The sequence below is a fragment of the Gavialis gangeticus genome, unplaced genomic scaffold (genome assembly GCF_001723915.1).
Source record: "Gavialis gangeticus isolate Ggan-Ray unplaced genomic scaffold, GavGan_comp1, whole genome shotgun sequence".
NCBI classification, from domain to species: Eukaryota; Metazoa; Chordata; order Crocodylia; family Gavialidae; genus Gavialis; species Gavialis gangeticus.
Genome location: NW_017729032.1, coordinates 210,454,224 through 210,468,132, shown reverse-complemented (window position 1 = coordinate 210,468,132; position 13,909 = coordinate 210,454,224). Strand labels below are relative to the sequence as shown.

Here is a 13,909-nt window from a genome sequence, read left to right as displayed (position 1 = left end):
GTATGTGGGGGAGCTAAAAAGCCAGTGAATTTGGGGAGAAAAAAAATCTAGGCTGTAATATTTAGGATTGGCATTTTATAACAAATTAAGAAACAGCAATTTGTCATAGATTATGAAGTAAAGCATGAATAGCCCTGTTTTTCTTAAATAAAGCTTTAAACTAAAACTGTTTTAGCCCCTTTTTTCTTGTTATTAGGCTTTTATTTGCAAATTCTTTTGTACAAGCCAATAGCTTAGGATGTGAACAGCCTTAAATGAATGTCATAAATGGAAAATGAATATAGTATAATCTGACAGCTGGCTGGCACTTAGTCTGTGCAAATTCTGCAAAAGTTTAGTCTCTTGAACAACTGCCACAGTAGAATATAGTTGGGTTATCATTATTTCTTTAATAGTTAATAGTGTCTTTACCTCCTAGAAAGGAGCTGAATTTTCAAGCCAAATTCTCTGCATCAATTCTATCATTGTACATCATACTTACATTCCACACCATATGCCTCTGTACATCATAACACCTCTAATTTATGCACAATTAATGTATGGATTTACATACAAAGATACATAACACCCTTGTTATTAGGCTTCCATTGACCTGTGTTCTTTCCGTAATATAGGGAAATTACTGTACAAAATGAAGTACACCAAAAAGAGCAAAGAAGAGTAAAATGAGAGACAGAGAGAGAGAGAGAGAGAGAGAGAGAGAGAGAGGAAATTCGTTTCAAAAGTCAATATATTGTACTCCATTTTTTTTCTTTCTGACAGGAGTAGTGGCCCCCAAGTTTACTAAGGAATAGTTCAATAATAACGATTTAAGGCCGCTCTTCAATAAAAACTCAGCAGCTGACAGTTTTTCAATTCAAACTGACAAGTGCACAAAGAAAGGTTTGAATAATTAATTGCAAGTGGTTGGATGGGATCTGATCGTGTGGCCATCCTGTTACATGCGCTGCCTTTGACCTAATCTTTGAAACATAAATTTTAATAGGAAAAAAAAAGTTGCAGCTTCTTTAACTACCTGTGTGTTAACATGTAGCACCATTTGCCTAGGTATACCTTTGAGGCAATTATGTCCAGAGGAAAGACTTCCTTTCACTGGGGGAATGAGGACTTCAGGCAATGAAAGGGAACTGCATTGGTTTTTGCAGACATTTTTTAAAAATCAATCCTGTTTGATTGTAGCCATGTAAAAATAGGACAAGAGCAAGAAGAGTCAATAATATTATGTAAGGCTACAGCCACTACTACTGCTAGTCTTGCTACTTCAAAACCTGCTGACTAGAAAACTAACCTCATTTAATTTCTGAAGTATTTCTTGGTTAACCCCAAGACTTTTTTAATGGAAGCAGCAGGTGCATAAAAACTGCTGGCACAGTAACCAGAGGATTCACCCATTCTAAATTTGACCAAACAAATTCAAAGCTCCATGAACTTAACTAGAATATATCAGAGTTGTGAGCTGTTATACACCTGCCACATTCCACCCCTGAACTTGCTCCTTTTTCAGTGGCAGTTAAATAAATCTTTATTCTGGGGTCCTTGAGGGTTTTGCTTGAGTGAAGACTGAATATTTCAGGATTGGTTCAATAGTTTGTCCTTCTGGATCTCAGCAGCTGTTTAAGATGTTTGGAATGTGACTTAAGTCTAATGATAGCATTGAAAGAGTAATGTTCTCAGAAAGGAATTAGAATATAGCTGAAGTAAAAGATGCATCAATCATGCTATTAAGAAGTCTTATTGCAAAATTTTCATTTGGTCTTTCCTAAACATAAAATGAAGTGTTATGGTTAGGCATTCATTAATAAGAAACATCAGCTTTTATATGGTGCCCATACTAGGCTATTATACATACATACAACTACTTTCTGAAATAATTTGCAAATCTTATAAAAGCAAACTTTTCTTGAAATGTAAACTACCTTAAATATTCATAAACTAATAAGATTATTTATGTAAGAAAGCATCCCATATATGCATGTCTGCACATAAATGTCTCCATGCATGTGATAAATAATATAAGGTCCCAGTTTGGGATAAATTATGTATGGCATGTATAATACATGAATTGAGAGTTAACTGCAGGCAAAATTATTCACACACAGAAAGCTGGAAGAGGATGTTCAGCAGGGAAGAAGTCCAGTATTGAAGAAAGGGGGCAAACAAATAAGCATCGATTCATTCACTTTGAAACAGTATCATCCAAATTAAGAATTCATAACCAGCATCTGTCCATGCTTCATATCTGGGAAACACTAATATGAAATGAAATGTTAAAGATGAGGAAGACAAAAGGAAATCCCAAATTACAATATGAATGTTGAAAAATTGGGAAATGTTCAGAAAAAAAATCAAATTCTGGAAGGCCTCCTTTTCACTGCAAGCCTTAAGAAGCATAGTCCAAGAGAAGCTTAAGAATGTATTTGATCATGATTTACACGCATCCTTATGGGCAGATCCAGGATCATGGACACACCCTCATGGGCAGGATCACACCGTTATGGGCAGATCACACTCCAGCTATGTGGCACATGAGTTATGACTTTTCTGAGCTCACTGGTATATCAGAGTAGCTTCTGCCAGAAGGTCCTATGAGCTCACTGATCTCACCAGCTGATCAGTGCTCCGAAAGTTCACTGCATATGGACCACTCGGAAAGAAAGAGGCGTGACTGCACTGCTGAAAATATCTGCCCCTTCAAACCCCCATAAGGAGATGGTTGATGGTAGAGAGCTCTTTAGTCTTGCAAATAAAGGTATGACATGGTCCAAAGGTCTGGAAAGTGAAATAAGTGAATTCAGAGTGGAAATAAAGAAAGTATTAGCTTGGTGAATTATTGAATAAAATTGCAGGTCTTTGTTATGCAGGGAGTCAGACTGGCTACCATAAAAACTTCTTTGAAAAAAACCCTTGACATCATCTTAAAAAAAAAAAGGAATATAACCTATATCTGCTTCCAGTGCCCTTTATTATACATAGGTCAGATATTCTTACTTAAACATGATGTGTTCAGCCCCATCACTACTGAACAATAATTTACAACAATGGAATAAAGCCATAATGCTTAAGTTAGACACCAGATGATAAAATGATGTTTGTTGCAGAAATTCATAGAAAATAGACTGTCTCCCAGATGTTGTCCAATTTCACCAAACTTCCATTTGAGCCTTTCTTGTTTTCCAGTCCATTTACCAGTCCAGCTCCACAGCAGCAGGCTTGATGGACTGCTGGGGAGCCCAGCCATCCTGGGTCCCTGGCTTTGGCACAGCCAGCTACACAGATTATGCCAGCATCGCATTTCCCTTTTGCCAAGAATTTTTAACATTATGATTTATCTTCCTGATTGGAGTAAATCTGAAGGTTAAAATATTGAAATCCTGTGCAAATCAAGTTCCTCTTCTCTGTACCTTCCTAAACACAATAGTCCCTCCTAGCTTAAAAATCTATGACCAAAGGCTTTCCAGAAAAATTGTGAAAATCATCATTTTATCAATAGATATCTAATTAACCATTATGGTTTTTTTCATTATTATTCATTATTGTTCCGTACTGACTAGGCTGAACACATTATATTCAAATAAGAATTTCTGGTCTACGTATGGTAAAGGAAATCTCAAGTGAATGTACACCTCAAAAGGAGCAAAATCCATCAAGGGGCCTTGAAGTTCAGACATGAATGGCATAAAGCTTGAAAAGTTTGTAGTGACATTTTATTAACTACAATAGTCAAAACAAAGTTAAAAAAAAATCAGATCCGACTTAAACATGTAAGGAAAATTTGAATCAAACTAAACCAAACCTTTCCTGAGATTTTTTTGGGTTTTTTTTTTGTGTGTGTGGTGAAAGGGAATGTATGCTAGTTACTGGACTGTTTCTCTATTATAGGCTTTCTGCCATTTTTATATTCTGTGCAATGCTTGGTTTCACTCAGGATTAGATCTTGATTGATTCAGTGAAGTTTCCCACCAGTACCTTTACTATTTCATAACATATCTTATTTTGCTTCATCTGGAATTTCAGCAAAACAGCTCTCTCTGCATCAAATTACAAAAGCAAGGGCTTCCAACCCGTTTTGAGTGCATGGCTTATTTTTTTTAACAAAGACATAAACCATTTCTTTTGTCAGAAATCAACCTGAGTGTCCTCAATGGCTGATCCATTTTCACTGAAATGTAGTTCTTAATTTATCTAAAAATGTGTACACAATAGTATAAAATAGGGGGGAAAGACCATGTGTTTATATTTCAGTTTTTGAAAAAAAAGAAAATCTCTGTATTTTGTTATAAGTGGGAAAGCACTTAAACACTGTACTTCAGTTTTTCACTTCACGTGCTGTTAGGACTGACTTTATTCTAGTTTTGCTGTTCGTATTAACAAATCTGAGAAGGAGGAAGAACTAGAATTTTCAGAAAACAATATTTACAGTCCATTTTCCCCATCCCTCTGGAGTTTGGTAGAGGGTTGAAGGCAAAACCTGAACATTTGTGTTTATCTATACTGAAACTTTTCTAGTCTGCTTATTAAGACTGTTAGCTCAGTAATACTTTTGCAACACGGTAATTAATCCACTGCCATTCTCTAATATTCATAATATGCAGTGGAATCTTCCCTTCTTATTGAGAAAGTTGCATGAAACACTAGATAAGCTCAGTTCACACTGGTAGACACTAATACAATAACAGTGAGAGGATGGATGAAACTTTAGGAGAGGATGCGTTTGCCCTGCTGCCCTGCTCAAGGTATAAATCAAAGGCTATCATGATTATTCACTGCATTAACTGATCTGCCTACACCCTGAGTACACCACCTTCCCCTTAATGCTGGGAATAACATTAGCCTGGCCCCGAGGGAGATCTAAGTGTGGAGGTGTGGGGAGGCACACTCGCCGATTCCTTTTCATCTTGAAGTTTCAAACCAACTTTGCACGCATTGCTGTGCTGCTGTCAGCATCAGGCATCTTGGCTGTCTGGAGACTCAGAGCAGCCCAGTCATAGGCTTGGCAAGGCAGAGTACAGCACGGTGACTGGGAGAAGAATATGCATTGCGTTATATGGAACAATGCACCACACCATCTGAACCCTCCCCGCTCCCCTCCCCCCCAACCCTCAGGTCTACAGTTGGTCTGGCTGGTCTATCTTGGCAAAGCAGATGTTCTGGGCAGTTTTTGCCACTACTCCGCTGCTTTGGATGAACTTCTGGCTCTGCAGATGGGTGTGAATATCAAGGTCAGTGTTTGAAATCTGTACTAAGAAATACATGTGCAAATTCTCCGTGTGTTTTTTGAAACCCAGGTTAAAAGCTTTACCTTTTCAATATGCAGTACTCTCTTCTTTATGTATATTAGTAAATGCAAAGAACTATGTTAATTTAGTAGTTAGCAATCAGTGAAGCACTCAGAAGTCAGAAAATTATAGTATATTTTATTTCTTCTGAAGTAGTATGTGATCACCATATAACTGAAAACTGTATTTTAAGGTGAATGCACAAGACGATGGAGAAGTATAATGAACATATCTACTGCTCTCACACAATTTTCAGGTACTCATAACTTTGGCAAATTGAAATAATTTTTCAAAGCAAACCGAAGCACCAGGGTTCACTGAGAGCCTCTATTTTCATACCAATTTACAACTCGCAGAGCTTAGTGATTTTTGCTGTAGAGTTATTTAAAAAAATAGCCACTGGAGTATTTCAGCTAGTCAAAATTTCCTTTTCTCTACTCTATTCATACAAGGCTATTTTTTCTCCAAATCTTTGAAAGCCTGGGGGTTTCAGTGAAATTTTTCGCCATATAATTGTCACCTCATATTGCCAAAATTGGGGACTGACGGTAATAATACTCTTTTACAGATGCTGGACAACACAAGTAGCATTGTTCCAATACATACTTGCTGAGGATCTGGCCCTACAAGAAGGTCTCCACCACACGGAAAATAAGATTAATGTGCAGAAATGATAGTATTTATACTCTATTGCCCATCCAGTTTGAAGAACAAGGAATTTAAGTAAAGCAGGGGTAAATGCAAATTACCTGTCAGTGGGTAAGTCACATGGCAGTCTTAGAAGGCATCTCACAAAAGAATACAATAGAAACAGACCAAAAAAAGGAAATTTCATGACCCTTATTACTTTAACAGCAAAGGGTCTGTGTTTTGTTTTGTAATATTTTGCCTTAAACTGGTATATTTTTGTTATCATAAAGTAATATTGTGATCCAGTGAATATTATACATGAGTTTGAAAAACTGAATAATATTTTACACACACATTAATATAATATAATATAATATAATATAATATAATATAATATAATATAATATAATATAATGTAATATAAATGTGCTCTCTCAACTCCCTCACTCTTATTAAAACAATATGCATCACATAAACAAATTATATAAATGTATATTTTACATATATATGTAATATGTATAATACATATGTAAAATATGAATATATCTATCTATCTATCTAAACTGTTTATACATAATACGGCTCTGTTTTGCAAAGTAATTTGTGTGTGTGCATAGTTGTGTGTGTTTTTATATATATATATATATATAATCTGTACATATCATGTGGTGGTACATGTTGTTTTATGAAGCATGTTTTATGAGTTCAGAGAGCAAATATTATCTATTGTTAACTCTGTAGCTTAGTAGGGAAGGAAAACAATGGAGGGATAGTTTGTATGTATGTTGGAGTAGGGCAGCAACAAGGTTGCTAAAGGCAGATTTTCAGCTGGTGTGAATTATTGAAGTTCTATTGTCCTTGATGGAGCGATCACAATTTCCATTACTTGAGAATCTGTCTCACAGAATAATGGGGAGTACTTTGGTGAACAGTTACTTGGTAAGGCTGGTGAGAAGACACACACTCTAAAGGTTTGTGTACCTTAACAAAAATTACAGGATTTTTGGTCCTTCTGGGAAAGTCACAGACTGAGTTTCCATCATACTCCCAGATACTCTAAAGCAGGGGTGGGCAAAATATGACCTTCAGGCTGGATCTGGCCCACCAACTGATTGGATATGGCCTACAGGTGGGCATCGCCAATTCATTTTATCCAGCCTGCAGCTCCACAAGGAGCCCCACTCCACTCACATGTACCCTGGCCCCAGCCAGCATGCACAGCTTCCCAGTGCAGCTGCAGCTGCTCAGGTACTACTTGGCTCCCTCTGCCTCTATTCCTCCTACTTCTCCTGCTGCCCCTGCCGGGAGGCTCTGGACAACTGGTAATGTAGGGAAGCCATGGGGACACATGCTGGGCAGTAGATGCCCAGGCAAGTGGCGAGGAAGCTGCAGCCCCTGCAGTTCCTGCCTCAGTGCATGGGGCTCCAACTCCAGCTCCCAGCTGTCTTCTATGCACTTAACTACCCGTAGGTAGCTGCTCATTGTGTCAAGCAGGCACAGTGTATGGAAGGTAGCTGGGAAATGGAGGTGGAGCCCTATGTGCTGAGACAGGAGCTGCCTGGATATAGCTTTCCCTCCCAACCTGAGAAGCTATCTGCTGCATGGCATATGTCCCTATGGCTTCCCTGTGTTATCTGCTGCCTGGCATGGCAGTCAAGAGGAGGAGGAGCTGCTATGGGGGGGGTGGGGAGGGGGGAGCAGAGCAGTGCTTGGATGGCTGTGGCAGCAGCCCTGCCAGAAATCTGTGTCCTGGCCAGGCCTGGGGTACTGCTGTCTGGTAGGTGCAGGGCAGATGCAGGTGGGAGCATGGCACAGGCTGCCCTGGGTGGGAGCGGACTGGGCTCAGCTCCCTGCAGAACACCATAGGGGCAGCTGTGGGCTGGATAGACCACAACTGCACTGCACCACCTGGGAAAGTTCTGCTTCATGTGTCTTCTGCCTCTCCTACCCCTCCACCTCCGGTCAGCTCCCAGGATCTAGTGTGTGGGAATCCCCTCCCACACACACACACACACACACACCAAGCCCTCCCAGACACACCAACCCCCATGCCTGCACATACCCACACAGCCATCCCCACACACCTCCTGACCCACCCCCACACAACCTCCCCCACACAATAGAATCATAGAAAACTGGGGTTGGAAGGGACCTCAGAAGGTCATTAGTCCAACCCCCTGCTCAAAGCAGGACCATCCCCAACTAGATCATCCCAGCCAGGGCTTTGTTTAGTCAGGTCTTGAAAACCTCCAAGGATGGAGATTCCATCACTTATCTGGGTAACCTGTTCCAGTGTTTTGCTACCTCCTAGTGAGAAAATGCTTCCTAATATATAACCTAAACTTCCCTTGCTGCAACTTGAGACCATTGCTCCTTATTCAGTCATCTGCCACTACTGAGAACAGTCTAGCTCCATTCTCTTTCGAACCCCCCTTCAGGTAGTTGAGTTCTGTTATTAAGTCCCCCCTCAGTCTCCTCTTCTCTAGACTAAATAAGCCCAGTTCCCTGAGTCTTTCCTCTTAAGTCATATGCCCCAGCCCCTTCAACATTTTTGTTGCCTTCTGCTGGACTCTCTCCAATTTGTCCACATTCTTTCTGTCATGGGGAGCCCAAAACTGAACACAAGTACTCCAGAAGTGACCTCACCATTGTTGAAGAAAGGAGAATAATCACTTCCCTTGACCTACTGGCAACACCCACCAATTCAGCCCAGTATGCCATTAGCCTTCTTGGCAACAAGGGCACACTGCTGGCTTATATTCAGCGTATTGTCCACTGTAACCCCCAGGTCCCTTTCTGCACAGCTGCTGTCCAGCCAGTCAGCCTCTAGTCTATACTGGTGCATTGGATTCTCCTGTCCTAAGTGCAGCACATGTCCTTGCTAAACCTCATGAGATTTCTTTTGGCCCAAGCCTCCAATTTGTCTGGGTCACTCTGCATCTTAGCCCCACCCTCCAGCGTATCTGCTACTCCCCTCAGCTTGATACACCACATCCACCAGTCTCCCTGCTTCCACAGAGCCAGTTATCTCATCATAGAAGGCAATCAGGTTGGTCAGGCATGACTTTCCCCTGATGAATCCATGCTGACTGTTCCTAATCAGTCACTTTTTTCTTTTATATAAGAGCAAGACATTATTTTGAGCTATTATGCACTTTTCTTTGTATGTGCAACTAAAAAAAACAACCCCCGCCCCCATAAATCAGGACAAAAATATTTTTTCAAATAAAATTAAAATATATTACAGTAGATATTGATATTCAGTATATGATTTTTTAAAAATCTAATTTGTTAAAGTGATATTTTCTAAAAGATTTTATGTGTGCAGCCCTTGCCAGCTCACCACAACTCATTAATAGGGCTGTGCAAAGCTTCGGTCCCTGATTTGATTCAGCAGAGTTTTGGCCCAATTCACTGGCCAAATTTCTGAATCCGAATCGAATTAAGAGATCCTTTAATCTCTCTAAATTGGAACCCTCAACTTTAACTGTTTTTTCTACATACTTCTAGGTACCAGGCAGATCATGAATGCTGCGATACTGGGGCACATGGAGCATCCCACAGGAGTGCAGGGGGCGCCCCAGCGCACTCAGTAGCAGATCCAAATGTAGACCAGAAGCACTTTCAGTCCTCTTCCAGGTCCACTGGGGAGCACGCAGGGCTCCCCCCCACACCCCTGGCTCAGCAACTGGTGCCTCCTGGGTCTGGGGGGGCAGCTGGGGTCCCCCTGCTGATCACCGAGCCGGGGGGGCCTGGTGCGCTTGGCTGTGGACACAGAAGTGGACCGAAAGTAGTTCCAGTCCACTTCTGGGGTCACCACCGAGCATGTGGGGTGCCCCCTATACTTCTGTGGGACACTTCATCTGCCCCATCATCACAGCGTTCACAAGCTACCGCTGGTAAATCAAGGTATGTAGAAAAATTTAAAGCTGTGCCTATGGCTGAATCACTGATTCTTCAAATCAGCATTGAATCTTTAGATTTGGATTCAGCTGAATTGAATTGGGGGCAGTGATCTGAATCAGCTAATTGAATCACTGTCCCCAAGTTGGGCTGAATCTGAATCTGAATAGAATATGGCCCATTTTGCACACCCCTTTTCATTAAGTGCCCACCCCTGCTCTAAAGACATTTACTCACAAAATAAATTATGTAAAATGTGTTTTTTTGAGACCTAACAAAAATGAGAGGAGGCTGGAATTCACCTCCATCCTGAGCTCTCACTGTCATGCACTTGCTCTACCATGTCTAAGGTTAAAAAAAAAAGAGAGAGACGCATCATTCTACTCTACGGTTCTGTCCAGAAAAGGAAAAAGTATTGAAGAAGACCTGTTGCCCTTATTCCTGTGGGCTGCTGCTTCCTTGATATCTTCCTTAATGTTTGTGCACTATTATTATTTGCATTTCCATTTCTCTTAGAAAAGACACTCATGGACCATGACACTATGTTGGTAAGTGTGAGGGCTTTACACGTTATAAAGGATACTAGAAACATTATCCATAATGAGAGGCATGCAGTGGAAAGGATCATTAAGGGTCTGATTAGTCTATGTTGGAATTATTCCATAAAGCTGACATTCTGTTAGTCTGGAAATGGTGACTTCCTTAACTAAGTAGGCAGTCTTGTGCTTCCCTTTATTTTATTTTTGTTATATGCACTGGTGCCTCACTGAAAAAAAAGAATATTGGCATCTACAAAGCGATTGACTGTGCACTCTGATCATTTGCCAAGCATTATTAAAAGCTCCCTGAAATCACTCCAGTGCATTGCCCTTTACAAGCCATCAGCCATCAATTCAGACCGTCAAACGTGATTACCAGCACTCTTTCTGAAGCCACTTCCAAGCCATTAGTCTGATCGAAAAGCTGTGTCTCTTTTCCCCAAGTGTATGTAAATCTACCAAACCACTACTTGCAAGTTACCCAGAGACTCGTTAGACTCCAGAGTAGCATTTACAGTGTTAAATCTCTGAGACATTACAGGAGATGTCTTGTTACAAACATATTTGTCTCAGAGAATATTTTAAGCTGAAACACACCTCTACCACTTTCTCTCAAACCATAATATTTAAAATATATTCATATCAATATGATGTATACAAATAATGTTAGTTTATAAAATTTTAATTATTTAGGTACCAAACCGAGGAACCTACTACTTTTGCTCTCGTCTCTTCCCTATTATAAAGGATACACAAAATCAAGTAACTCCTTAAAAAACATCCAACAAGGATTGTATGAAACACACCTGTAAAACACTTTAAATTTATCACTCTTCCCATCCACATAATTTTAGGAGAAATGCACTCTTGTTCCTGGAGTTTTCTGCAGAAGTTAGAAGTTGAAGGTGAAAATGTTGATTCCTCTATCCCACTGCTGCCCCCACCATTGCCCACCTCCCCTTTCTGAATCCCACTGACAGTTTCCAGGTTAATTCCGAGCTGAGTTGGTTAGGGACAATAATTTGGTTTAAAGTTCCATGCACTAACTTCTGTTTTTAATGATCAGATTCTCTCCACATTCATAGGAACCTAAAGGACCCTTTTTGACCTTTTGTCTCTTGAGGGAGGGGTTGCCATTAGTAACATAAGGCCTTCTCTTTGAGCTAGGTATTAATATACCATGTCTGTGTTCCCCAATCACCCCAGTATTTCCCAATGAAAGTGATGCACTGCTCTGGAAATCCAAGAAGTACATGATAATAGGAAAGATCATTGAGTGTGTCACTCTTCAAGGCTACCATTTTATTTAATCAACAAATCACCCATGTTTTAGGTGACGAAGCACCGTATTTTTCTTCTCTTTGTCACTCTGTTCTATTTCCTTTTGTTCATCCTATTATAGGCAGTGCATTAAAAAGATCTATTCTGCTGTACTTGGTGTCCCAAGCTAAAATGTTTAAGATGGGGATTCAAATGTTACACAGCTCATGTTTAATCATTATAACACCCTATCCAATTTAGAGAAATCCATAATTAGCACTGAGGTCTCAAAAAAGGCTCCAAGAGGCTTACAATAAAAAACAAAAAAATATAGAAACACAAAAAATTGAACAAAGTATAACAAACTAAACTCACCCCCAAAACCTCCCAAATTCAAGAGCCCACCTCAGTTCCTCCCACTCCTGTTCTCCTGCCCCTGACCAAAGAAAGCACTCCCCACCCCCATCCAATACAATCTTGTTGTCCAGCCCACAATCAATACTTTCAAAAAATAGAACAACAAACTTCTGGACCTGCCATATTCTCTCTCATTCCTACCCATTCTACATCATACCCTACTCCCTTGCATCACACCCAGGGGAATCCCCCACATACTGCATGTGTCCCCCAAGCCTATAACTTCCTTTCTCAGAGTTGGGATCATGGCTGTCACAGTCCACTCCCCCATTTCACACCCCAGGAAATACCTCCCCTGAAACTCCTCCCCTCCTCCAAATGCTATCAGGGCTCATGGATTTAAGTGTCTAACTTCGGGTCTTCACATTCACAAATGTTGACTCTAGCATCTCTGCTACAAGCTTATGACTCATTCACAAGTAAAAATAAAACACTAAGACCACTGCCCTGGTTTATTCCCTGCTTGACTATACATACACAAAACTGACTGGATTACAGAATATTCGATGCATCTTCTCCTACAAATTTAGTCCAAAATCCTATTATAATCTCCCTGTCATATAGCTGGTAAAGCGACCTATCTTTAACCTTTTTAGAATGACAACGAAGTCTTGTATTCAGTTAAGAGTTTTATAAATGAAACAGAAATCCAGGGTCCAATGGCTTTTTTTTAATTATTTCACATTTAATAAAAAAATTAGAATGAATCTGCACAAACTGGAGAAGACCTGCAGCAATAGCACCAGCATAAATTACAAAAGCAAGAAAAAGAGACACACACATGCACACTAGCACACTCATGCACACTTACATACACACACAGAGGTAACTAAAATATGCAATATTTCATGCAAATGATTGATGACAAATAATTTATTTAACATTTTTCATTATTTTCCTTCCACTCAGAGAAGATTGTTCAAATATTTGAAATTATTTAAGCTATCTTTGAATTGATTTTTCACTGATATTATTCTTTAAAAAAAGATAAATATTTCTAAATTATTTCCTAGTTTTGGAATTTAAATGTAGAAATAAGTTCAAACTTGATGTCTTTCTCTAGATTTAGGGGATTTTGAAGGCTGGATTGGTATCATATAGTTAATATCTTCCATTATATATTTAATAACCCAAATATCTTAATAGCCAAAATATATAATGTTAGATACAGTTGTTAAACAAGAAAATTTTGTTTGTTGCTGCACTCTGTGTTTTCAGTTTAAGACTCTTCTTTTATGTTTCCTTTGCATATTAAGTGAGAATTTGCCATATTGAATGTGATGCAGCAAGACCTTGCACCTATGTGCTAAGGACTCACCCTGAGGAGAACAAAGAACTCACCTCCTGCTTTCCCTTGCTCCAGTCTAGCGATCCCATAAGAGACAATATAGTCTTCTCCTACCTTGATCCAAAGTGGAGTTAAAGAGCAGAGACCCCTGGCTAGTGAGTTACCACTGCCCTCTTTCAAAAGCAGTACATAAATAACAATTCCTGAATTAACAAAGAACAACCCAGTTTTTTGGCTGAAGTGAACTTGGCTTTAGGATCTGGCTTGACCAATGTCCTCTTTCAATTATCTCTGTCTAGCTTTAATAAGAATGGTGGCTCTATTTTATCCAATCAAACTCTTCCCTGCATACAGTGACACCACTGGCAAATACAACAGCTGAAGAGCACAGAGTAGTGCTGAACCTTGACCACACAGGCCATGTCTGTATATACACTTAACTGAGAAGTAGACTGATTAGCTGAGGAGTAAAACATCACCATCTACATATGAAATGCTACTAGGCTGCAGTAAGCTAATTAATGCTGTTGTAAAACAATAAAGTCGGGAACAGTACTATAGAATCATAGAAGTAGGGTCAGAAGGGACCTTGTAGA

General features: G+C 39.8%; 1 protein-coding gene across 1 annotated transcript in view; it reads right to left on the bottom strand.

Moving 5' to 3' along the window:
• DSCAM (DS cell adhesion molecule) overlaps positions 1-13,909 on the bottom strand; it is a 737,680-nt gene that overhangs the window by 386,118 nt on the left and 337,653 nt on the right. The gene's annotated exons all lie outside the window — the stretch shown is intronic.